Source organism: Cydia pomonella, chromosome 5, assembly GCF_033807575.1.
Source record: "Cydia pomonella isolate Wapato2018A chromosome 5, ilCydPomo1, whole genome shotgun sequence".
Taxonomy (NCBI): Eukaryota; Metazoa; Arthropoda; class Insecta; order Lepidoptera; family Tortricidae; genus Cydia; species Cydia pomonella.
The window spans coordinates 19,502,191-19,528,384 of NC_084707.1; the positions used below are offsets into that span (position 1 = coordinate 19,502,191).

Genomic DNA, 26,194 nt, shown 5'->3' on the forward strand with positions numbered 1-26,194 from the left:
CGACTTTCAATCCGGAGGTCGCGGGTTCAAACCCCGGCTTTTACCAATGAGTGTTTCGGAACTTATGTATGAAATATCATTTGATATTTACCAATCGCTTTTCGATGAAGGAAAACAACGTGATGAAACCGGACTAATCCCAACAAGGCCTAGTTTTACCCTCTGGGTTGGAAGGTCAGATGGTAGTCGCTTTCGTAAAAACTAGTGCCTACGCTAAATATTGGGATTAGTTGTCAAGCGGACCCCAGGCTCCCGTGAGCCGTGGCAATGAGCCGGGACAACGCTAGGAAGAAGAGAGGACGTACTGTCACGGACTTTAATTGTTGAGCAAATTAGGGTTTACTTTCCATTAGACATTTCATACCGTTAGTATTGACAACCAAATTAGTAAAAAAAAAATGAAAAAATAATTTATTATTGCGCACACAAAAACGGGTTCAACAGTGGGGAATATACACTAAGTTGAGGTTGCGTGCATACAGCGATACTTTTATAATAAACCGTTTGAACAGGGGTCCCCAAACTAGGCATAGCCTGTATCTTGGGCAACCAGCGAATGAATTATGCCTAAAATATAGATAATACTATTTAACCTTAGCTAGTAAGGATTTTTGTTAGTCAGTCTGTCAGTCAAATCCCTTAAGGATAAGTGGAAGGATAAGTGTGTTAAGCTTGAAGCTTAAATGGCTCAATAATTAATGTCCGTGACTGTACCTATGCCGATTAAAGTAGACCGTCTCTACTATCATCTTGTACCTAATACTTAAATGAGGTTTTGATATAGTTTTCATATACCTATTAAAACTGTTGGAGCACAAAGCACAATTACCCAGTGGGGAGCAAAGTACGTATTTTACGGTATTTATTATTGATGTTATTTAAAAACTTCTCATATAAAAATCATTAAGTATATAAAATACACGTTTTTTCATAAAGCCCCTCATAATGCTGTGAACTTTTCATTAAACTATTTACACCAAACCAAGCCCGCTGCCTTTGTTGGCGGCTTCTCCACGTGATACTAAGCCCCGTGCTTACAACGGAACGTTCTCTCAGACAGCAGTCCGCAGCCCACGTGCAAGGGTTGAAAAGCGTCAGTAAACATTCCCTAGATAACAATGACCTTATATAACAATGAATGATAATTAAAGGACCGTCGGGAGCTTTTGACATTTTTCAGTAATTGGACACGTTACGGTTTTGACATCTCCTGCATGCGGCTTGCACGAGTCATACACCTGACTATGCATTAAATGTGTCATCGGCCAATTCGAACGTACATTGACGTCAGAATGATATTTATTTACCAACCACCAAGAAGAACCAAGACCAAGACCAGCGTCCAGATCCTTAGGTGATATCTTGACATTAAGCTGAGTGGAGACCGTTTCAGGGACGCTTAATAATAAATTGATTCTGTCGTCTCATGTATTACCTAAACTTAAGCGTTTTCTGAATAAATTTCTTCTATTCTATTCTATTCTAGTTATCATGCGTCTCGCCCGCTCCAATTTATGTCCGGAGAAATACAAGCGAAATGCACGATTATTAAATAATATGATTCAAATATCGTTCTGATGTCAATGTACGTTCGAATTGGCCAGTTTTACACATTGGGTTTTACATACCTACTCAATATGATGCGGGTCGAGGCCGATATGTCAAATAACTAATTTTCATTTCTGTCGAGAAAACTTTAAATTAAAGTATAGTAACCTGATAACAAAGTTTCGTTGCTGGAAAATTCCTCGAAGAGCCCTCGGCCACTTCACTTTAATGGAGTAACGAGATCTCTGAAAATATTTAAGTACATTTTTCACATTTACTTTATGGTGCCGTAGGCTCGGAGAGCGGAGTTTTTGAAAAATCATACTTTTTGATATAATATTACGGTCGCCAAAAATTTCATCAGCAATCATGAGGATTTTCTCTAGGGACTTTAGCAATTCGAATCCTGATTTATCTACTTTCGCTCGATAGAAAAAAATAACGAATATAGGCCTACATCGCCCTCTATAAATTTGTAACAATTAATTTACAAAAGTTAAAAATATCAAAATTGCTTCTAAAACTGCGCAATTTCATTTTTGACGAAACTCAGCGATATTTTTTTTCTTTTTTAAAATTACAACAAATTAAAATACAAAAACATGATACCCGCGGCCCCGAGCACGCACATCCATCTCGCTCACGCTTACGCTCAGTCAGAGTGAGAGCAAATTACGGGTGAATAACCTGTCCCTCTTCTACACTCAATTATCGTTCGCAAATTTTTCACGCACGTCTGTGTGTAACATAATCTGCGTTCGAGTGCGGCGCGGCGCTGGATGGTGCGCGCTGCACAGCGCACCACAACAATGAGTCACGCCGCGCCGGATCCAGGTCAGGCGGCCTCGGGGAAGGCCGGCTCCCAGCATTACACGGCGCGTTGTAAACATTCACGCACGTTGTTCAGTCGACATCAAATGTATTGGTGCGGACAAAGTGTTCAATAATATCTGAACGCTCGCCTTGATGGCCTGTTTCGACATTTTGTGAGCCTGTTGCTTAACCGCTCTGATATGTTTGACGGCAACTGTATAATATCGTATCTAGCCACTCCAGTCTGTACTTAGTTTCTCGAATTCATAGACACTTTTAGAAGTATTTACTAAAATACTGAGTCATCGCCCACTGGACTGGATAATAATATTATTAAAAATTTCTTAAAGCGGCTTATATTTGACGACCGGTCTGGCCTAGTGGGTAGTGACCCTGCCTATGAAGCCGATGGTCCCGGGTTCAAATCCTGGTAAGGGCATTTAATCGTGTGATGAGCATGGATATTTGTTCCTGAGTCATGGGTGTTTTCTATGTATTTAAGTATTTATATATTATATGTATCGTTGTCTAAGTACCTTCAACACAAGCCTTAACTATTGAGCTTACTGTGGGACTTAGTCAATTTGTGTAATAATGTCCTATAATATTTATTTATTTATTTAATTAGTTGTTGTTACTAGATAAGTACGAGTAGGTACGCAAGGTCGAGTTTAATACCAAAATCGACCTGCAGCGAAATTCTGATTTCAAAAATCTGGGGGCCTAACCGAAATGACAACCGTACCGTACATCAAAAAACGCCAAACGAAAAGAAAATATGTATCGGAATGACAGATGCTACGAAAACTCACGTGACTATTTCCATGCATTATTTAAGTTTCGCATGGCTTCCTATCAACGATTGTCAGCTTGGTTAGCTCCTTTGTTATTGTTAAATTTGCTACTATTTGAAATTAGCGAGAGCGAGATGTACAGAGATATGTATGTCATATGATATCAATGTCATATTAATAATAGATTCATCAAATCAAGATTCCGCTAATGGCACTAATATATGTACTTATTAGATATTCGTTTGATTAATTCGCACCATGGATTCAGTAAGTATATGTTAATGGAATCCAAACACAATTCAAGTTGAGTACTATTCTAAGTAGTTAAATCTATGTTTATAAGTACGTATATAAAAAGAAAAGAATTACATTAAAGCAATAGAAGGTTTAAATTAACAAATTCCTAACTCTTTGGAATTGTTATATTTTCGAAGGGAAAAGCCCCTGTAAGGTAACACCCTGAAACAATGAAAGTATTCGTGATATAACAGTCTCTCTTATATTATTTTCTTCAGCATTCTTTATAGAAACGTTTATTCTTAAACTGACAAAGAAGATAATTTTCGCAAAGCTTATGCTGCAGTATTTTAAACTTTAAAATCGATGGAACCATTGCTTTATTTCAATTCTGACAAATTATTTATAGTTTCTAATTTCCGATCCATTTTTCGCGCCTAACCTGTAGTATATGGTTACGAAAAATTAGGAATTTTATGTCTACGCATTTTTAGCAATATCCTCTAAATCAAACTGCTAATTTGGCAATTTGCTAATTTAAATACCGCGTGTCCATTATAAGTGATATAAGTCTAAGTTCTAATGTGGGCGAGTCAATTGTCCACCCTAGAACTTACTGAAGCTTGTAATTTTTGAGTTGTGTCTGACAACTATTGTCTCACTTCATTCATTGCCATCTAGAAATTTAACCACGATATCAGTGTATAAAAGTAACCATTAAATAACTGAAGAATAATTGAACAAGATAATTGCTACCTATATTTTTCCATTTTGTTTCGTGGCTCTACGTTAACAATATCTGGTGACAATCTTGCACGGAAACATCTAATTAACTACCTAGTTACCGAATCCACTTACAAAACATAACAACATTGTTAGTTAAACCGTGAACTGCGATGAATAGCAATGTCGTCTTCAAACTGACGGTTGGAATGTCCGCCAGGTGGTCTTCACGCGGTGGAAGTAAGTGCTCTTCTGAATGAGCTTTATAATATACTTAAATAAAACTACATGACATGCATGAGAAACGTTTTTGTCTGAAGGATGTCGTATTTCGCCGGTTCGGGGTTAAATCTTCGGTCAACGGGACAGCCATTATTTTTAATCGCAAAACATTGGCTTTGAAAATAGATATCTACTGGAAAACGATGTTTCTGATTTTGAAAAATTCACAAAACGCATGTCTTACAGGATGGCGTTTATAGACTTTTTTCAATTAATAAACGCCACCGTAGGTTGCAAAATAAAATTAGTAGGTACTACACCTACTCTCAAGAACGCATTGCTGCAGCTTGACTGCTATGTTAAAGCAGAGCAGAGCTTCGCTGGCTCGGTCACGTACATCGTATGAGAGACTACCACGCCAAGTAATGCTGGGTCAGATAGCGGACGTACAAAGATCTGTTGAGCATCCAACTCTAAGGTTTAAGGACTCCTGTAAGCGGGACATGAACAGTTTTGGCATTCGGACCGATAGTTGGGAGAAACGCGCCAAAATGAGATCTGAATGGCGTCATGACATTAAAGTCGGAACATCAAAACATGCTCCAGCTGGAGAATCTTAAGCAGAAAAGTCTTTGTCGTGCTCCACCACCTCCTGCGGACTTGCGTTTTGTGTGTGATCGATGTGGCAAGAAATGCCGCGCTGCTAGGATTTTATAGCCATAACGGTGACCCCATAACATAAACCCACAAGCGCCGCAACAAACATCTACAACAGATGATGCGGCCATTGATGATGACCCTTGATTGCAGTCAACGAACTTGTAGAAAATGAAACAATTGCTTAAATGTTTACTATTTGTATAAGTAATGATTAGAGTTCAGTCACGAGACCGTAAACCTTTAGGTATCGATCACTGACTTCAGTTCTATTATGATTAATATAAGTTTGGATCTCTTCACTTGGAACCTCCACATTTGTACCCATCTAATTATAGCGTGTAAGGTATCACGGAGGGCATTGCCATATTGATATTGATGTACGATTACCTTATTTGGAGATAGGGCAGATTATTGGCCTTTAACATTGTTAGTGTTGTCACATGCTTATCAATGGTGTATCCCATCTAATGGGAAAACCGCAGCCTATATTTATTCACAAATTATAGGCTGCATACTGCTAGTACTTACTAAATATTTGAAATAACTGACTGAACGACAATATTCTATAAATTAAATGAAAAATAGACCTGGGACCTTTTTCCAAACGGTGGCAAGTTTTGAAGTTGTCGGGCAACTATTAGCTTTAATTATATTAGCTTTAATAAAAAAAAAATAGTATCGCCTGCAGACGTGCAGTTACAGGTTGCTTGATAAAAAAATATGGGAACTGCTTTTTAACAATTCGCTTAATAGTTATGTGCCTGAACCATCACCATCAGGCAGCAAAAAAAAATCATCTCTATTAGCCGAATTTGTACGGTCAGTACAAGACAGTGTACGATTTTATCAGCTCTTGTAAAGCCGTAGCTAGACTCTACAAGTAGCACGTGGACTACTGGCCGTTGACTCCAAAATGGTGGCTAAACGCGTTTCAAGATTAATTCTCCATTCACTGCACACTCCCACATTAGTTTACTATAGCTATCGATAGTACACTTTCCAAAATATCAATGAGCAAAAAACAAAGGAATTAACCACGAGGCGGGACTATCAAGATGGCGCTCGAATCGGAAGACCAATTAGCGGTAACTTCTGAGAGTCAAAAGTTGACGTTTGACATTTCAGTGACCGCAAAACATATATGGCACAGTACATCACCATCTGTTTAGATGTCAAACTAAGGGGCACATTTTTTCTTAGACTTTACCTGTCTATTATAATTATTATTTTTGCTACTATGTAAACGTGGTACTATTTTCGTTAAAGGTTAATGCTGCCCATTGCATGAGTGATACAATTGGGAGTGCTAAGATTTATTAGAATTGAGTGTAATGACCGCGTACATTTTTTCACTTAGTCATACAAGAATAATGCATGTTGTAATCCTCACCCTGATTCGCGGTAGCGGGCGCCGGACGGCGGGCGTTTCACCCAGTCACCCAGAATAAAGCATGCTACATACCATGCTGCTGTCGGCGCGCCGTCTTTTCAACAACTAATCGTCTCGTAACGAGTGAAGACGCATTTTCTCACTGAATCCACATGCTCATTATTTGGCTTGAAAAGGTTGTTATGGCAAGCTTTCAGATATTGAAATGGAAGAATTATCAGAATGGCAGTCTTACCAGTAGCGTAACTATACCATCTGAGGCCCGTGATAATTCATACGTTGGGGTCCCAATATTACAGTAAATACGCTATGGATATACACGTATGGTTTGAGTAGTTATTTGTATTAATTTTAGTAAATATTTAGGTACATTATTCTTATACGCATTTAGTGTCGTTTTGTCGCATACATATATTAATCGTTGCATATCAGCCACAAACAAAAACACGTCGTTCATTATCATACACCTAAACCATGCCGAAACTACTTTCCTTACAGGTTACACAGGGTTTACTAGCCGTCTGCCGTTACAATCAGCCACGTTTAAAGCGTGCCCACTCGCAAATCTGACCTAAATAAACAGTACATTACTTACCTAGGTAATCTAAGTAAATCCATTTAATATTCAGTGGTACAGATTAAGAGTTGGCCTGTTTAATAATGTTGTCCCATGAATTTAAATAATACAAACTTATGTACTTATGTGCCTGTTGTTACAATATTTCCCTACTACTAAGTAAGGGTCTCCCCAAACCAGTCGACGCGGAGTCGGCTTTCGCCGAGTGTTTTACACCACACTATTCGCATTTAGCCGATCGACCGTCTCCGCGGTTGGACACCTGCGTTTAGCAGTCTCATCCTCCTTGCGGCCGTAGAGACGCCCGATCGCCTGCGACTTGCTATCGCAACAGTTGTAAAGCGACGGTCGGCTCTCCCGTGCTCCGTCCTGCCGTCGAGACGTCAGACAGCACACGTACAGCCGTTGAGTCCGACGAACAGATGTAGGACAGCGGGTGATCGGCAATCGTAAATCTCATTTTTGGAGACTGGTTGTTAGTAATAACCTGAGTTTGAAATTGAACAGACCTGTAAGATTATTTTCCTTAATAACCTGTGATGATGGATATTTTACGTAGACGGGCATGGAAAAAAAGGCTTACCAGCATTTTTATCGTAGCCTACTTGTTGAAGAGCTAGAACAGCAGCAAAAGCGGAGGCGACCGTGGGTTGATTCTTTGTGGCAATATAGATTAAGTGAAGGTGAATTTAATTTACGATATCCTCGTTTGAGACTCGATCCAAAAATGTTTTACGATTATTATGGCCGTCATCGGCTCTGTTCGGCCGTCGTCAGCTATGTTCGGCCGTCGAAGACGCTAATCGGCTTCCGCCAGCTCTGACCGGTCCTTATCGTAGGTACTCGGCCGTGATCGGAGCCGTTCAACTCTTTCCGGCACCGTACGGCGGTATAAGGAGATTTATGAATGCGAACGTGTGCGGTAGGCTGCAAACAGCGTCGTACGAATGCGAACAGCTTTACGGCAAAACGCCGTTTTCCCGTCGAAAGACGTCGTTTCGCGTGGGCCGAGCCGATTTACGACTTATTCGCTCTTATTGCGTTGACATAAAGCTTTTTCCGTACGCGATTTGCCGAAACGGCGTCGACTAGTTTGGGGAGACCCTAACAAGACTGTAAGTTATGGAGGAGCGGGGCATCCTGATACAGGTTCATTCACCTAAAAGGAAGTCCCAACCACTTATGCCAATTTGTAAACCTTTACTTCATAAGGAAATAAATATTTTTCATTTTTTTTTTTTCATTTTGTTACCTGGTTGTATTTTCCTTTAAAATCTATTTGTAGTTTTAAAGTATAGGTAATTATTGGTGCAATGAAGATTATTTATTTACTTACTTACCTAGGTACATAACTTACGGATCTCTTCAGAACAACAAACAAATGATGAACTATTGCTATATTTTGCTGCACAATGTTTTACGCTCATGTAGAATAATATATAACAACCAACATACAAATCCATGCATATGAAGTCGCGGGCAACAGCTAGTACTTATATAAAAATATTTTGATTTCTTTAGTACGAACCTACGAACACTTTTTATAACAATGTTTAAGTAGCCAATAACCTACTTCTCATGATAAAGATTTGCCGAAAGTCCGACGTTATATAAATAAAAAAATATATGAATATTTGATTTATTCGTATGATTAGACTAAAAAATGGAGCAGTAAATTTGTAGGCTAAAGAGCAAAGGTTCATATACGTGACATTGTGTGCCTTTCGACATCATGTGGGCAGAACAATTAATTACACTTATCCCTATATAGGCGAGAATGTAATAATAAATCTTTTTTTCAGTACGATTGCTTGGGATTTAGAACCATTAAAGTACCATTCAAAAAAAGAAAGTGGTGATTGGCTATGTTGCTATGAGTAAAGTCAGCCTAAAATATCTGCCACCCTTTTTCCAAATAAAGATATATCTCTACAGTTTGCGTTAACACATACAGAGACATATGGTAGATACTTTTGACGCGTAGATTGAACCGCTACTTTTGATGCTGACTGTATATACGGAATTTGATTAAACAACTTGTAAATTGTAAATATATACCTTTATGGCCATATGAATAAACGTATCCTGTGCTTTTTCGATATAATTACGTCTAAAAATCTAGACGTTTTAGCGATGAAATGACTCTAGTACCTACCTAAGATATGCAATCAGCAAATCACAAAGAACTACAAAAAGATAAGCCAGAAATATGTTAGTATGACGTTACATCTGATCTGCCTCGTTAGTTACAGCGATCAAGCTATGTTAACCCCGAATTTAAAAAAGGAGACATTATGAACAAAATAAATCAACTCGAACCACTAGATGCGGCGCGACTAAGAAACGAATTCTTAACACGCCTCACAAACCCTTTTATTATGTATTTTTTAATATTCACATCTCTTTCAGACTTTCACTGAAACTAACGGTCGAGAAGGATATACGATACGTCGGCTAATGTGGTTTTTGTGTGGAGATGGATAGGTATGCGCACTGCGGATTGCATCTGGCAGATTGCCAACTATGTGCGAGCTAATAGCTATGGAATCCACCGTGTAAGTTCCATTTTACTGCCCTCAAAATGATCGCAGATTTTCTTCTAACGTTTTTTGCGCGGTTTATTAGTCTAACCTTAAAAAATAACTGTCATGATCGTCTGCTGTTTGTTTTAAAATAATATTGTTGAATTGAAAGCAAAACAAAGTATAAAACTTTATAACACTGATAAAATTAGTACGATCGTCCTATCTTGAATCACATTATATATAATTCAGCTGCTGATATTGCAAATAAGAATCCTTATTTATAATATTTTATCCAATAATTCTCTAATTTATATTCAAACATAAGCTCCTGTTCATGCTTAAATATAAATTGGATAAGTAGAGAAAATATCCCTGTGCTCCGCATTGCTCCAAAATGTTTCTCCTCAAATATTGAAATTAGTCTGGCAAACAGTAGGAAGTCATACATGTTATATGAAAGTAAACCAATGATTAATAAAAATTAAAAGCTCTCTCCATACTTTAACCACCCAAACACGCGTGTCGTCGTAGCTTTACGATGCGCACTCCACACATCTGTGCTAATTTAATATGCCGTATGTTGACACCAAAATTCACGATATCTTAGTTATATTTTGATTACCATTTAACCATTGCCTAGGTTTTCTATCAGCCATGAAACTATTTCTTAACAGTAGCTGAGGCAATGCGTAATTTATGGTTAGCTGAACTGCGATCGATCTTTTGATGAATTCGTAGTAAATCAATCAATCACTCCTTCAGTGATGACGCACTGAATTTGAACCACAATTTACGTATAAGAGCAAAAAATAGTACTTTCAAGACTGCAATAAACAAGTATTTATTTATTGGCTTTTTTGCGCTGAGTCGCTTGTATCGAGTTCAAATCCCTTAGGGATCGAACTTCCACGATAAAAAGTGGTTTATGTTGTTTCTCGGGGTTAACGCTCTCCCTTTTCCAGACTCCATGATCGGTACAGAGGCGAAATCCTGAATGTGTACAAATGTTAGTACATGTGAACTGTATGTAAATGCTTACTCAATTTTGTTCATCTTCGTTAAGATCCTGCGCAGAGATGAATATGTCAATAAAATTATCAGCTTAATTTAGAGACGCAGTATATGGATCAATGGATCTTTTTATTGCCTTAGTGTGACTTAGAAAAGATAATAGATACCAATTTATTTTCTTTTTTTTCATACTACGTCGGTGGCAAACAAGCATACGGCCCGCCTGATGGTAAGCAGTCTCCGTAGCCTATGTACGCCTGCAACTCCAGAGGAGTTACATGCGCAATACCGAACCTAACAACCCTCCCCTCGTTGAGCTCTAGCAATCTTACTCACCGGCAGGAACACAACACTATGAGTAGGGTCTAGTGTTATTTGGCTGCGGTTTTCTGTAAGGTGGAGGTACTTCCCCAGTTGGGCTCTGCTCTGATCTGGAATGACATCCGCTGCGCTGTGCCCTACCACACAAAGCGAGATGACATTTACAATGCCCGTACCTCTCTTATGGACGTAGTTTAAGGACGTACCCGGGTCCAAAAAATAATATTTTTAGACTGAACTGATCTAAATTTATAATTATTGGGTTAATACATATTTATGGCATCAACATCATCGGAAATTTGCGTATTGATCCCTGGCATTAAACCACCACCTGCAATAACACAGAGCCAATGTTCACTAATATTCAGGTGTCTGGCACTGGGGGGTTAGGCAATGCATCTCTTAATGGACTGTCCTTTAGTTACTAACTTTACAATACAATGAAAATTTTAAGTCGATACTGCATAATATTACTGAGAAAAATCCAGTTGTTATTTACAATGTTTAACCGTGCGTCCAGCAGCATAACAACTTAACACGTGCAGAATGCAAATTATAAGGAACAGGCAAAAGAATCCGGTCATAGCCTTGTTTCTCTGTTTTTATGGCAGGTATCGGGGTCAAAATCCTTCACCTGAAGCAAATTATAGATTATAATGTTTATCTGTTACGAATGATGACTCCATCAGGTCCGATTCACTGAGCACGAGCACGAGTATGGTGCAACGAACCCCTCGGAAGGAAAACAAGGGGTCGGGCCATCTCGGGGGAGGTCAGCTGCTGTTACGGAATCCAATCAAACGTTAGAAACTTGTAATAGGAAAAACACGGTCGCGGCATTGTTTGATTACATCGCAGCTTCTTAACTTATATGGGTTTGTATTTTTTGCAAACAAGGAGTGTGTGAGTGTGTGAGTGTTGTATTCAACGATTTTTGTAAAATTATCCGATAGGCATAACTTGTTTAAATGTTTAGACCTTAGAATAATATATCTTGATTTTGTATTACAGCCTTACTGAGCTAGAAATGTATAGCCTTATGTACAATGAATTCCCATACCAACCGGCTGGAGGCGGGCCGCGCCGGAGTACATTATCAATGTGGCTATACATTATGTAGGTAACGCAGAAGCGATGGAATCGATCCGGAGTCGTGCGCGTTCGCGAGTAGCCGACCGGCTTCCGGCGATACAAATGTGTATGTGCCGACTCCGCCCGTTCGGTGGGAATCATACTTTAAGAGTCACACGACCCTAGTACCAGACATACTTATAAATATATGGCACGTAAATGTTCATGGCAAATAACTTCGATTGCATGGGAGCGGCTTTTTGGCGGCGGGTCCAACTCTTAATTTACGACAATAGACGGACGGTTGACTGTAACTTCTAACCGCATAGTAGAAATATAATTATACGAGACTACAATAAAATATTTAATTTATATATATAAATAAATAAATAAATATTATAGGACATTATTACACACATTGACTAAGTCCCACAGTGATCTTTCCGGCCGATTTCGATCATGGCGACCACTTCGACTCCTAGTTAGCTCGGCGCTCATGCGTCCCACAGTAAGCTCAATAAGGCTTGTGTTGAGGGTACTTAGACAACTATATATTTAATATATAAATATTTATAAATACTTAAATACATAGAAAACACCCATGACTCAGGAACAAATATCCATGCTCATCACACGAATACATGCCCTTACCAGGATTTGAACCCGGGACCATCAGCTTCGTAAGCAGGGTCACTACCCACTAGGCCAAACCGGTCGTATATAAAGCATTGGGATTATGAGTTGATCACTTTTAAGTTATCAATTCAACCGCTCTTGACACAGCGTTGCAATAATCATCCGTCAGGGATACTGTTCAATCGTCGCCATATGAATTAATACGTTGGCTGCCCAGTGCCCACCATACTTCACCCAAAGATTTGCTCTCACGCCCCATACAAATTCAGTGATCAAAGATTTTATATGTTCAACATAGGTAAGTTACAAGATGGTACTTAAATATTTCAGTATCATTAGGTCGTGCCTATTGGCCCACCGGTGATGCTCACAGCATCGGACTATTACTGAGGTTTAATAAAGAGGTAATGAGCTTTTGATCCCACCGGTGAAGCTCATTGCAGTCAACGTGTTAAACCTTACAAAATGACACTAAGTTATTGATAACACCAAATCCTTTATTACAAGAAAGTTACCGATAAAATAGCTCACCTATGAAAAATGTATTGTTTTTCTAGAGCACGACGAGAAAATTCTCGGAGATTACTCTTAACACGAAAAAAGGTTACAAAAGGTAAACTTCTTGCCACGGCATGTAGCTTGCCACTAAAGGAACATTTTGGCGAATTACTCCACTGAAATTACTTTATATGATTCATGAAGCCTCGCGATATTTCGAGAAGAAAAATATTGGCTTCGTGGTATTGATTTCAAATCAGCCTTCGCATACATTTCGTTATCAATAATAAGGTAGCTGTGCTTTTGTACCTACTAATAAGGTGTATAGGTGTACCAGTATTTTTGGATTCTTCTCGAGGCAGGGAAGAAAACTGCTCAAGAAAAAAGTAATTCCATTCATACATTTTCAAATAGAATTTCCTTCGGGTTTCTCAAGTTTCGGCTGATTTATACCTTACCCGAGGTCATCAACCGTGAAACACGCATAGGTAAATAAAAGGGTTCAAGGGACTTTTCCGTATTTAGAGCATTGTTATTTCGCTAACATATTTAGCGGTAATCACGACACATTGTTATCGCGCCTCTACGGTTGCATGTCAAGTGAAAAATTGTAGTTCTAGCTCTCGTAGAATACAAGTATATATATATCATGACTAGTTTAGATCTCCTGTGTATTTATTCATATGGAATACCATGTAATCATATAAACCTGTCTCAGTAGATGGATAGATATCTGCAATATACCCCAATACTATTCGACGTATAATATGTGTGGATATACGTGGTTGGTAGTTTGGCAGCCGCTCCGGCTGCGCCGGCGTTCATTCAGCAGCGCTGTCGCAAGCGTTGCACAACCGCAGACACATTAGAGCAAACATCCGGATTTATTTGGGTTATTGTTTCAGCTACTCGAATACTGCGGGCTTCATTAGACGACAAGGTTATGTAAATCTTGCCAATGTGCCGTTTAGGGAATCTGAACTTGTTATATTAGCTGTTCACAAAATCTTGGAAACTTTTATCTCTTCCCGAAAACAAGTGAAAATTTTAATTTACTTTGAGTCGTGTATAACAAGTACCTTTAAATAAACAAGACTTTAGGAGTTTTCGGTACATTTATAAATAACTTTTAAATTTGGAGGACTTTCTAATGAAAATGTCTAATTTAATTATACCTAAATACTTTCCTACTCATTACTGTGTTATGATGTCCGTATGAAAATTTGGCTTCTGATAGAATGATGTAACTTCTTAATCATAAATTTAGTTTGTCTCGTTCTTAGAAACTCACTTTTACATTTAATGATGATGACACACTTAATGAACTTTCCCAGAAGTAGTATTATGACAACATCGTTATCTTATATTATCGATGTAGGTACATCTGTTTCAAGCACGCTTTCCTGCTAAATTATGCAAGTCTGTAACGGACAACCAATCATCTGGGAGTTATCTTAGTTCTTACTACTTCGGCAATAGAGTCTGTTTTTGCTTCGTCAGAGTTTTATATAGATAGGGTTTATATAGGAACGTGTAAAAAGACGTGACCAAGAAATAGGTCGACCCTTTTTAAACTTCGCCATTTCCGCGTGGGAACCGTGGTGATCATAGGAAATGAACCAAGCCCTTGCTAAAGTGGTTAGGAGCTACGTGCTGAAGCGAAGCATGTTATATTTTATTTACTGCCGTGAATGGTTTAATTATTGAACTAAATAATTTAGGTATCGTTACGCGGTTGTAATTATTTATTTAAATACCGAATTAAACAAATGAAGGAACGAACGAACAAACGAATAAAATGTATATGTTTGTATTGTAAAATAAATAAATTACTGATTAAATAAATACATTAGGAGGACAATTTTACAGAGATCGAACTCCCACAATATGCTCAATAAGGCTAAAATCTTATACCTTTAAACGAGCAATTCTTGTATATATATATATGTAGTACCTGGGCGACCGAGCTTTGCTCGGTTATAACTATTTATTGTAATATGGTGGTGTATAGGTGATAATCTATATAAACTTAAAAAGTAAAATGTGTACTGACAATTATTATTATTTACAATCGATTTTAACCTTATAGCACTTGTCACAGAGTAACGCCATCTATTGTCAATTTCTCTTATTACATCACAATTCCCGTTGTTGTATAAAATATCAACAACAATATTACAATTGTATTTTATCAGAACAATTCTTTTGTCTTACAACAGGTATAATTCTTCAATATTGAATCCAGAATGAATTCATTAAGAAACGGAAGATTTTCAATTAAGAAAACTCAAATATTTACAACTGAATAACTCAACTCAACGAACGAGGGGGGGGGGGGGGGGTAGGGTCGGCAATGCGCATGTAACTCCTCTGGAGTTGCAGGCTTACATAGGCTATGGAGACTGCTTACTATCAGGCGGGCCGTATGCTTGATTGCCACTGACGTAGTATAAAAAAAACTCTTTCAAAACATGGGTTTTTCAGACCACCCTTTCTCTCCCCTCTCCTTCCCCTCCAGCGTAATATTAAAATATTTAAAAACTTAAACGTTAATAAAAAAAGAAGGAATATCTATAAAAACCGGCCAAGATAATGTTGGGCCATGTTCATTGTCTACCGTAATGACCCGTCCATCACAATAGACTTTTTGCAAAAACTCTGAAACACATTTTTTTATTTCAGAGATATAAGATTATTTCCGAAAATAAACGTTTAACAAAAAATGGTTCTTTAAGACCCATCATCATCATCATCATTTAAGAGCATGGCTCTTGTCGGTGGAGTATTAGACGCCAGTTTTCGCGGTCTTCGGCCAAGTTCTTTAGGTCCCTGTAAGACACGAAAAACCTATCCAACGACACCCCATACAATTGGGATGAAGCGAGAAAAATAATCATTGCCACTTTTCGTGTAGGGAGTCTCCTTAAAAAAATGTTTTCTAGTTTTGAGGACGGACAGATGGACAGACAGACGGACAAGGACATGGCGAAACTATACAGGTTCCTATTCCTAGGTGACTACGGAACCCTAAAATACCGTAATCGTTTTACGTTTTCTTAATATTTTTCCCGTTTTATATTTAGACTTAAGAAACAGTTAACACTAGCAGTAGATCACACTGCAACGTATCTCAAACGTGTCGGTTAATAAATCTGTCTGAGATGGCGGTAGTTGCAGAGTTTATGAATGGGACGCCCACGGCACGTATCTGTGACGTAGTTACACCGCTGTGAAAACAAAAAATAAATAAAATCTGGAATATCAAACTACAAGTTGAATTTTTTATGTTCGAACATACGCTAAGGGGTGGATACAGGGTTACCTATTTACATAAGTAACCCTGAAATCGTGCAAAAAATCCACCATTTCATACATTTTGGTGAATCACATGTCAATCTTTTCTATGCAACAGCCGATTTTATTTTCGTGATTTCAGGTTTGGCCCCATAGTATAGTCCTCCATGTCGTATCCGACAACGGCGACCTTTACAATTTCCTCTGATGAGCACGTATATGGCTCGCGAAACCGAACTTAGTCTTAAATGCCCGGTCGCAGTAAAAGTTGCTCAACAATTCAACATGACCCACATATTCACCCTTCAGCGAATATCAATTTAACCCTATATAGGGTAAAATTATCCCAATTATCAGCGCCCTAAGTACTTTTACCCATTTTAAAGACAATTATTTCTTTAAAATGTTTTCCATCAATACAGGACTACAGCTAGTCAGTCAACAGCTAGCCATCCATTCACAAAAACATATTTCATTTCGAATGTTAGAAATCACGTTCCATTTCGAATTGAAGATGAAATTGCTAGTTTTCCTGTCGAATCGAGTAAATTCCAATAGCACAGTTAACCTCATTTACTCGTAGATTGCATCTATCACTGCTCTACTTTTGAGCGATTAGCATAAACGTTTTAAAGAAAATAACTCAAGACAGATGGAGGATTTTAATAAAATTTAATACTGAATAATACCAGTCTCTCCATTCATAAAATTTTCAGTGTGTTGCGTAATGGAAAATAGGGCGGATGAGGTTAAATAATGTGCATAGACTAGAGATGAGGAGAAAGGTCCTCTACGATAAAAGATAACTATTTCATATATTGTTGCATTATTATACCTTATTTTTAATCTCTAAGGGTATATGGTTATATATTTTAGGACCTATTGAGTGGAGGCACTTTTTAGACTTGGCTAGACGAGTATATAATGGACGGAGTTCGTCTCGTCGCCTAGTATTATAGTTGTGCGCGTCACCGCGCGTCGGAAATTGTTCAAGGTTACCTCTCACGTATTTGGCTACGTCGAAAATATATAAGCTCGGAAGGGTGAGGATTTTGGTATCCTTGAACAATTCACGAGCAGGGTGATCCCAGGGGACCTCACGCAAGCAACGAACTGCTCGCTTTTATCGATTGTAGATATTAACTACAGTAGTTTTCAAAACGAAATTTAAAAGCAATTTAAAAATATAGATATAAATGAGTGTTTAAAAAAACACATATGCAGCAACTATGCAGTAGCAATGGCCTATCATAACGTTGGCTGCTGGTCGTTGGTTTAGGCTTGAGATGTTACCTAAGAAAGCATAAGCTCGTAGGTAGATATAAAGCATTGATGTAAAAATATCAAATAGGCACGTAAATAAAAGTAGCTTTCGTAAACAAAAACCTCAGTTTTGACACTGACATATCTAATCCATATCATATCTTTAGCAAATGTTTGACGTATCTTAAAGTGCGAATCGGACCGTTTAATTCTTAAAAAGTATAAGACTTACGTTATGACGCGGTAATCTCATGAAATATTCGTTCGCAAACGACCATTTTATTATTCTTTCTGATCCTGGATACGAGTGAACAGTTTTACATGTGTGCGTAGGTACCTACTTTTATGATGTTAGGATGACATTGCCAAATTGTCAAAATTTGCAAAAGTTAAATTAAACTTAGTACACGAGTAAAATAAAGCTCCAATAATTAGAGTCTATCTCATAAATAACTACTTTGTTACCTACACACTATATGTGTACAATAAGAAACTGTATGGAATAAACAAAATACTCGTGGATATGGTTGATACAAGTAGCATGATGGCCTGATTAATATAATGATTGGCTCATTTGACAGATATTTGTAAACATTATTAAGTGGGTTGGCGTTTGTTTTTTTGGGTTTTAATGTTTGAGTTGAACGTTGGCCTAGTCATTAGTTTATGAATTCTAAGAATGGCTAGTCCTTAATGCCTATAACTAGCACATGAGTCGGAGACCTTGGAGATCAGTATTATTATTTTACGTTGCATTATGGCCGAGTGTTAGTATTCTATACGTCAGGCGTTAATGCAGGGAGTCCACGTCAAAAGCTTAAATGTTAAATTTAACTACACATAAGCCACGTTGTCTTCGTAACAGTTCTGTGCATTTCGTACGTTATTCTATGACTATAGATTTCAGTGGCCCATTCATTCATGCGGCGCTGCTTTACGCGACGGGGACCGAAGTATGGCCAGCAGCAACATGTTTATGTCCTAGCAAATTTATGGTTTGGCCGCTGGAGTGCCAGTTACACAATGTGTTTAGTTTACCGTAGACAATAATACGCAAATAGCACAGTTACATAATTTTATTACACTTTCAAAACTAGTGAATTTTAATCGTTAGTAGACACTCCGTGAAACGGAACATTAAAATACTGAAATACATCCCTCTTTTATTCCTGCATTTAATTGGTTCACCTTGGAATCTGTTTTATTAGGTGCCCTGACTCACAGTATTAATTTTCACTAAACAACTGTTCACCTTGAATCTTGCTGAAAACAAATTGTAAGTCCCTTATAATTTGTCTGAACTAGACAGGTGCTAAAAACTATTTCCTGTGGCCATGGTGGACAAAGCAAGGGTATGCGATGTCAAAACATCTTGAGTTGTATGATAGATTCATTAATTAAGTTCCGCCTCCAAAGAAGCGATGAAAATGAATTATTTAAATTAATTTATGCAAACGTTGAGTAAAAAAGATTGATTCTCACGATTAGCAATATAGGTAGATTAAATTGAAGATGTGTAGGCAGAAATAGAAATATGCACCGGCTATTTTTTTTTGATGGTATGATGCAGTTGCGCCACTTGAACCTATATCCTTTTTTTTAATACTACATCGGTGGCAAACAAGCATACGGTCCGCTTGATGCTAAGCAGTCTCCGTAGCCTATGTACGCCTGCAACTCCAGAGGAGTTCCAAAGTTTTCCAAAGGAAAGTGACCCAAAGACGCAACGCATTAGATACAAAAAGGATAATATTGGCTTACCAAGTTTGGAACTTTAAAGATTACATTCGGATTGCGACTACAGCAGCCTAAAGACGAAAGTGGAGGCCCCGCGCGGAAATCGCCTTTTAATAGAAAGTATTTCTCATTTTCCTCTCTGGATGAGAGATAACATTATTGAAAATATTTGTACATAATTGGTCGTATATCAACCACAGCTATAAGAGTTAGGCTCATTTAAAAATTTGTATGAAATTAGTTTTCGCTCCTAATTATTACAATAATCAAAAAAATCTAATAAAGTCAAACGTATGTGGCTTTAATATACATCAAATTATGCAAAAATATTTTTCATAATGTCCTCATTTTCCTTCCTAGATATTGACATTATCTTATTCTTCCAGTGCCATCTCCTACCGGAGGTCGGCTATCATGAGGGCTATACGGACTTTAGACACAGCCGTGCGGAATAATGAACGTGTGCTCTGTTTAAACCATGTTCGAAGATTTTTTAAACCATGAGTTACGTCTTCGTCCGGATGATCTTTTCCCTTGGATCTTTCCTTGGATAATTAGTTGAAGGAGTTCATACTTTTCGTTTCGCATGATATGACCAAGGTACTGTAGCTTGCATTTTTTAACTGTCCTTAAAACCTTGACCTCTTTATTTACTAACTGCAGAACTCTTTCGTTGGTTATTCTATCCGTCCATGATATTTTCAGGATTCTTCCGTAGACCCACATTTTGAAAGCCTCCAAGCGCTTACACATATTCTTGGTCAGTGTCCACGATTCTACTCCATACAGAAGAACCGAGAAAACATAGCACCGTGCTAAACGCACCCTAGTAGAAATCTTCAACGAACGGTTGCAGAGAAGATGTCCGAGTTTCATGAAAGCGTTACGCGCCTGTTCAATTCGACACTTAATTTCGACACTGTGATCACTCTGGTCGTTGCATCCTAAGTACTTGTAAGACTGAACACTTTGAACCAACTCATTTCTTATAACTATATCAGCTGTTACAGATGGTCCTGACTTTTGCGGCTTTCTTACTAACATAATTACTATACACATTGACATTATGGCAACAAGTAATATGTGTGTGTAACTGTTACAATAATAATAACAAAATCGAAAAAACAAAAAAAAAACGAAGGGGCATAGCTGTGGAGGCAAGATACTTTAAATTTTATATACATTATTCCTGTAATGTTAATATCCGGAGAGGAAAATGAGGACTACGTTCGTTTAGAACAGCGGTCGAACTCGAGAATGGTAAGAGGACCTTTATTGTGTGATTTAGTATATAAAAGTTGGTCTCACTACACTATACCGAGTCTGTAGGTAAAGTAGATTTTTAGTCTTTAGAGCCCCGAAACTAGACTAGTGGTTCTGTGAGCTGTAGACATCGCGATAAGATTGATATGCTTAAAACATGTAAAAATAAAAAAAACTTACTTTGTTGAGTCATTATTACGCTTCTCACAATGGTCTTAAGTGCCATAGACGCCAATTACCACCATCTTGAACATTCCAAAAAAACTAAATGACAAAAAAAACTATGTAATTACCGAACTTCCTCATAAAATTTCACGAGAATCAGTTAAAAATTAAGACCTGTAGAGAACATCCAGACATACGAAAGCACATTATCCGAGTCAAAACGGAGACCTCCCGCTTACGCTTCGGTCAATAAGTATCTGCGTAGTTTGTGATTGCCCAGTTTTGTGCATTTTTGCGTTATTGCGTCGTTCATAAGCTACGAATATAGGTATTTTTAGATTTGGAAAGATTTTATTTCAATTATAAATTTCTGCTAACGGCATACGTGTAAGACCCGCCTTCCGCTCTGCGCACTCAATAAGACTTTAATTGCCCTTGAAGTACTACATTTAAGTAATATATTTGTTTTTAACGAGCTTTCGTCGCGAAAGCGGAGAAAAATGTGCGGAAAACATCAAATTGGCGCCGAGACGCAGTAAAAAGGTCAACAGCCCTGTAAAAATGGCAATTAGCACACAGATTTTGAACACTTAAGGACGTTATCATTGCCCCGACTGAGGCGTATAGCTGAAAATAAATAAATATTTTGGGGACAATCTAACACAGAATCATGACACAGATCGACCTAGCCCCAAACTAAGCAAAGCATGTGCTGTGGTTAATAAAGAATTAGTTATTTACGATACAAGTGCAGAAAATAGAAAATTCGCAACGAGTAACGAATAACAACTACCGAAGGGAGTGTTTTAAATCGACACGAGTTGCAAATTACCTATTCTCACGTGTATCGTACAGCGTTTTACAGTACATATGGCTCTTTAAAGTTTCGACATATGCACGGGAAGTGCTCATTCCCGCACGCGTGCAGGAAAGTAGCACCATATGTGCTACGTATATACTGTAAAGTTACTTTACGTGAAGGTATCAAGGAACTAATATGCAATTCAGATTACCCTTGCGAAGTTACAAAACTACGGGTAATGTCACAAAACTTTCCTGCCATCATTTCAAAGAAAAACCAATAATACAGCTTCCGAGTAAGAGAATTGTCATGAAACTCATGAATAAGGTATGCGAGGTCTTAGCCTTCGCTGGTTTTGCAATATTGGCAATCCCAGGAAGAATGTCGCGAGCTTTAAGCTTTGAAAATAGGTACGTGTTTGGTTAATTAGTGATCACCTTCGGTTTGAAAATAGCGACGGACGTAGTAGCATTGACGGTACGCTAATATTCGATTTTAGATATCATGTCTGCGCCATAATTTTTATGTAGGTTTTTTTTTATTTAATCGTATGGCATAACATAATACAGAAGCATATAATAACCAAAAACTTTAATACTGGTACGAAATAGTTGCTAATAATTTCCTAAATGCGGTATCACCTCACCTCTCCTGAATCACTTGTACCCACGTAGGTAGCTACCAAAAACTTTGGTTTATGTAGGTACAGTACAGGTACCTACGTGGGTACAAGTGATTCAGGAGAGGTGAGGTGATACCGCATTTAGGAAATTATTAGCAACTATTTCGTACCAGTAGTAGTAGTAAGATTAATGTTATTTTTCTATAGTGTACCAAAAAAGTTTTAGAGTTAGACCAATTTCAGTCAGTCTCAGTACAAAACATAGACATACAATATAACTAGACAAGAAGTCGAGCGACCAGGGGTAAGAGAAAGACATATATGACGTCATCATGACATCATAATATGGGGTTACCATGGTCGCAAAAAATTACCCTAAAATGTAATAGGAAAACGATGCAACAAGTACTTAAATTACGTAATGAGTGAGTCGCCATTTTGACTCCCTAACTTGCGAAGTATCGCAAGAGAAATCGCGAACATAATCGCAACTAGTAGTCGGTTTATTTGTTTTTGTAGTAATTTGTAAGTAAGCCTTACTTACCTATATGAAGTTTTGAGTTGATATAAGATTAGGTGATTGTTGGAATAAAAAGGATAAACTATCAAAAGAGGTAATTTCTTTATTCAAAACTTATATTATTGTAACTGTACTTACTAGAAATAATAATTAAATGTGTCGTTCTCAAGTAAAAGGTACCACATAGTCGCTTACCATAAGGATACAATTTGCTTGCTCTCTATACGAATAACTTGTAAGAGCGTCCTTATGATAAGCGACAATGCGGTACCTTTTACTTGAGAACAACACAAATAAATTGAATTTTTGAAAAAATTTATTGATTGAAAGGTGTATGACACGTATGCAGATTCTCATTGGCTCATCAATATTACTAAAAACGTAAGATACTCTTCTTCCGAGCAGGTAATCCTACCGATAGTTGAACCGGTGACACTCGGTGGTTTTGCCTTGAGCAGAGTGTTCATTTTTTAATACCTAGGACATATAATTACTAAAAATCTAAAGGACGATGCGGATATTGAAAAGGACCACAGCGCACTGACATTTATAGCTATAATATTGATTCGCAGTATATGATTTTAAGTTAACATGGTCATTTACATTAAAACTGTTACTTAAAACCGAATATTTATGTTTAAATAAAAAATCTTACGTGTTGCGCGTTGTACATACTGTGGGGGTCAAGAAAACTTTATTTACACATACACTTGTAACCTGTGGATCAATTATATGAAGTTCAATAATAGCTTCAGAATGCTGTTGAGACTGCCACGACGACGACGTGCACGAATGGACGATTTCCATGACATGATGAAGAAAAGAATTTTTTCTCTCCTCTCCTGCGGGGTAGTATTAATCAATTTTAATAAATACATTATTTTAGAGTTTAATACTCATATAATCCGTAATCCCATGTACCAAGCCTCCAAGAAATAATTTAAAAATTTAAGTCTGTGGTCTTATATAGGGTTATTCCTGCTAGTTACCACCAAGTTGTTACTAGTGGTAACTACTAGGAACTTTTGTCCACCTTTTACCACAGGTAGTTACACTAATTTTATTCCCACCTTTTACCACTGGTAACTACTGGGAAATAAAATTCCCACTGGTAATAGGTAGGATTTTTAATTCCCAGAAATTACCCCCAATAATTAGTTAGAGTTTAATACCATTAAAACCCGTAGACGACCCGTGTACAAAGAACCCAAATAAATACTTCAAAACACTGTGAGACCTATGTTAAGATGTACCAACTCTAATAGTGTATAGTGTAACGGGTTATTCCCACTAGTTACTATTACTTATTTAATAACAGCCAACTTACGTGTATGAACAAGGTTGGAAAAGAAAACTTTTCGATGAAAGTTCGTTTGCCCAGTTTGCGGACACAATGTTGTTCAAAATGTTTGGAACAAATACGCAAGTATTTGTGAGGCATCCAATTTGATTTTCCAGTTCCCGCGATCCATTCTTTAACAATTTCATCCTCCGTCGGAGAGCTGGAAATATCAAATAGCTTAAAACTCCCGAAATATGGGGTAATTGCAGGGGACTTTTTTTTCTATTTGTTTGCAACCCTAAATAAAATACTACTGAATTTGACTGGTTTACATAACCAAACTTTCTATTTTATTTTTAGCAATAATTTACTGATATCTCCTATTTTATCAAGTTTTTCATAATCCAAGTAATGATGTAACTCAGTAACTTGGTTCCTGTGAGATTTGAGAAAGAAATACATGATCAAAATACGAAAAACTTGTACTTACGCATGAAATGTTACACCCGCTTATTTTCGCAAGTTATTGCTTTTGTAGGCAACCACTGAACACCCCACCATGTTAATTGTACGTAAAAACTTCTTACACCTCCATTAAATACTTAATAAACACAATCATTCACTTTATAAAACTTCTACAATAAGAAAACCACGTTGTTTACTAGCACTCTTGACAATATGATTGACAGTTTAATGTATGGCATCTTGCGGGATTTTGTCTCTTTCACTCTTATAAATTTCTGTATATCGCCATCACCCTCCTTCCTAAGCTGCCATAACCCGACCATGAAAAAAAACCCGGTCCGTGATAAAGACAAAGCATTGCACTATTTTCTCTTTCCTCTTATAGGAATCGCAATAAGACTATCTTTCTCTATCAAAGCGTGTCAGGCCCTTGGTACAAAATGTACTGGGGTTGCCTGAAATAACATGACATATACGAACGATCCCGAGAAAATAAAAAATTACAGGAACAAGTTGTAATTGTTAGCTAATTAGACACTAAAGCTACTTAATCTTTCTGGTTTAAACCATCGGTTGACTGGTAGAGAATGCCTTAAGGCATTAAGTCCGCCATTTGTACCTTCATGTATTGTGCAATAAAGATTAAATATATAAATAAATCCCATAATATACCATACCATTAACATTCATACGTAAAAACACGCATTATTTTTTTAACAAGCAGAAACGTCTGCGAACGATGCTATTACTCGTAAGCTTAGAATAAAAAAAGTGGAAAAATTACTGTCTTGGGTGAGACTTGAACTCACGGCCTCTGGATCTGGATCTGATCAGAGGCCGTGAGTTCAAGTCTCACCCAAGAAAGTAATTTTTCCACTTTTAAATTTATTCTAAAATACGCATTGTCTAGTTATTTTATATTTTGTTTCAAGTAATTAACCAATTAACTAACCTATCTACCTAATAATTATTAGTACATGTTTTGCTTAGTTCGAGTTAAACCAAACAACCTTATTAAGTAATTACCTGAAGGGCATATCTTGATTTATACGTATGTACTGCGCTGCCTAGACACCTAGGTATCACCAACGTCAAACCGAAAGTGAATAATGAATTTAAGTAGGTACGTACCTAGCCTCCACTGAGCGATGTAACACGACAACATAGGTACTCTTTTTTTTTGTATACCACGTCGGTGGCAAACAAGCATACGGCCCGCCTGATGGTAAGCAGTCACCGTAGCCTTTGAACGCCTGCAACTCCAGAGGTGTTACATGCGTGTTGCCTACCCTAAACTTTACCATCTATACTATACCATCATACTACCCATCGCCGGTCGAAACATAGAAAGTTCATTGGACATAATAATCATTTTTAGTGAGTTGCGATATATGTGAAGTTTGATGCAAATAATAGGTAGGTATTTGGCTGGGTACATCGTGCACTGTTTCTTGTTTGTACATATTTGTGTCATTAACTGGATTCTTGGACTTCTGCGAAATATTATACGACTTACTAAATAGCTACAGTTGTATAATACTGTACACACGCCATTCCGTTCCATTTTTGTCGCCTGTCACTATGCCTCTCACTTTCGTACTTTCATACCTGTTAGAACGAGACAGACATGATGACAGGCGATAAAAATGCGACCTTGCTACTGCCGCTGGAAAGGAAAAACTGCAACTATATCCTTGACGATATATATGTACCATTTTCAACCAAAAGAATACTTATTGTCGGTTGTCAATAAGG

The 26,194-nt window shown here is 37.6% G+C and overlaps 1 long non-coding RNA gene across 1 annotated transcript; it reads right to left on the minus strand.

Annotated features, from left to right (window-relative positions):
* Positions 1–23,233: 23,233 nt before the first annotated feature.
* LOC133518005 (uncharacterized) lies at positions 23,234–24,874 on the minus strand. The gene is made up of 2 exons (XR_009799432.1): positions 24,465–24,874; positions 23,234–24,194 (listed from the first exon to the last, which is right to left on the minus strand). It is a non-coding gene; the product is annotated as an uncharacterized LOC133518005 (long non-coding RNA).
* Between the last annotated feature and the right edge of the window lie 1,320 nt (positions 24,875–26,194).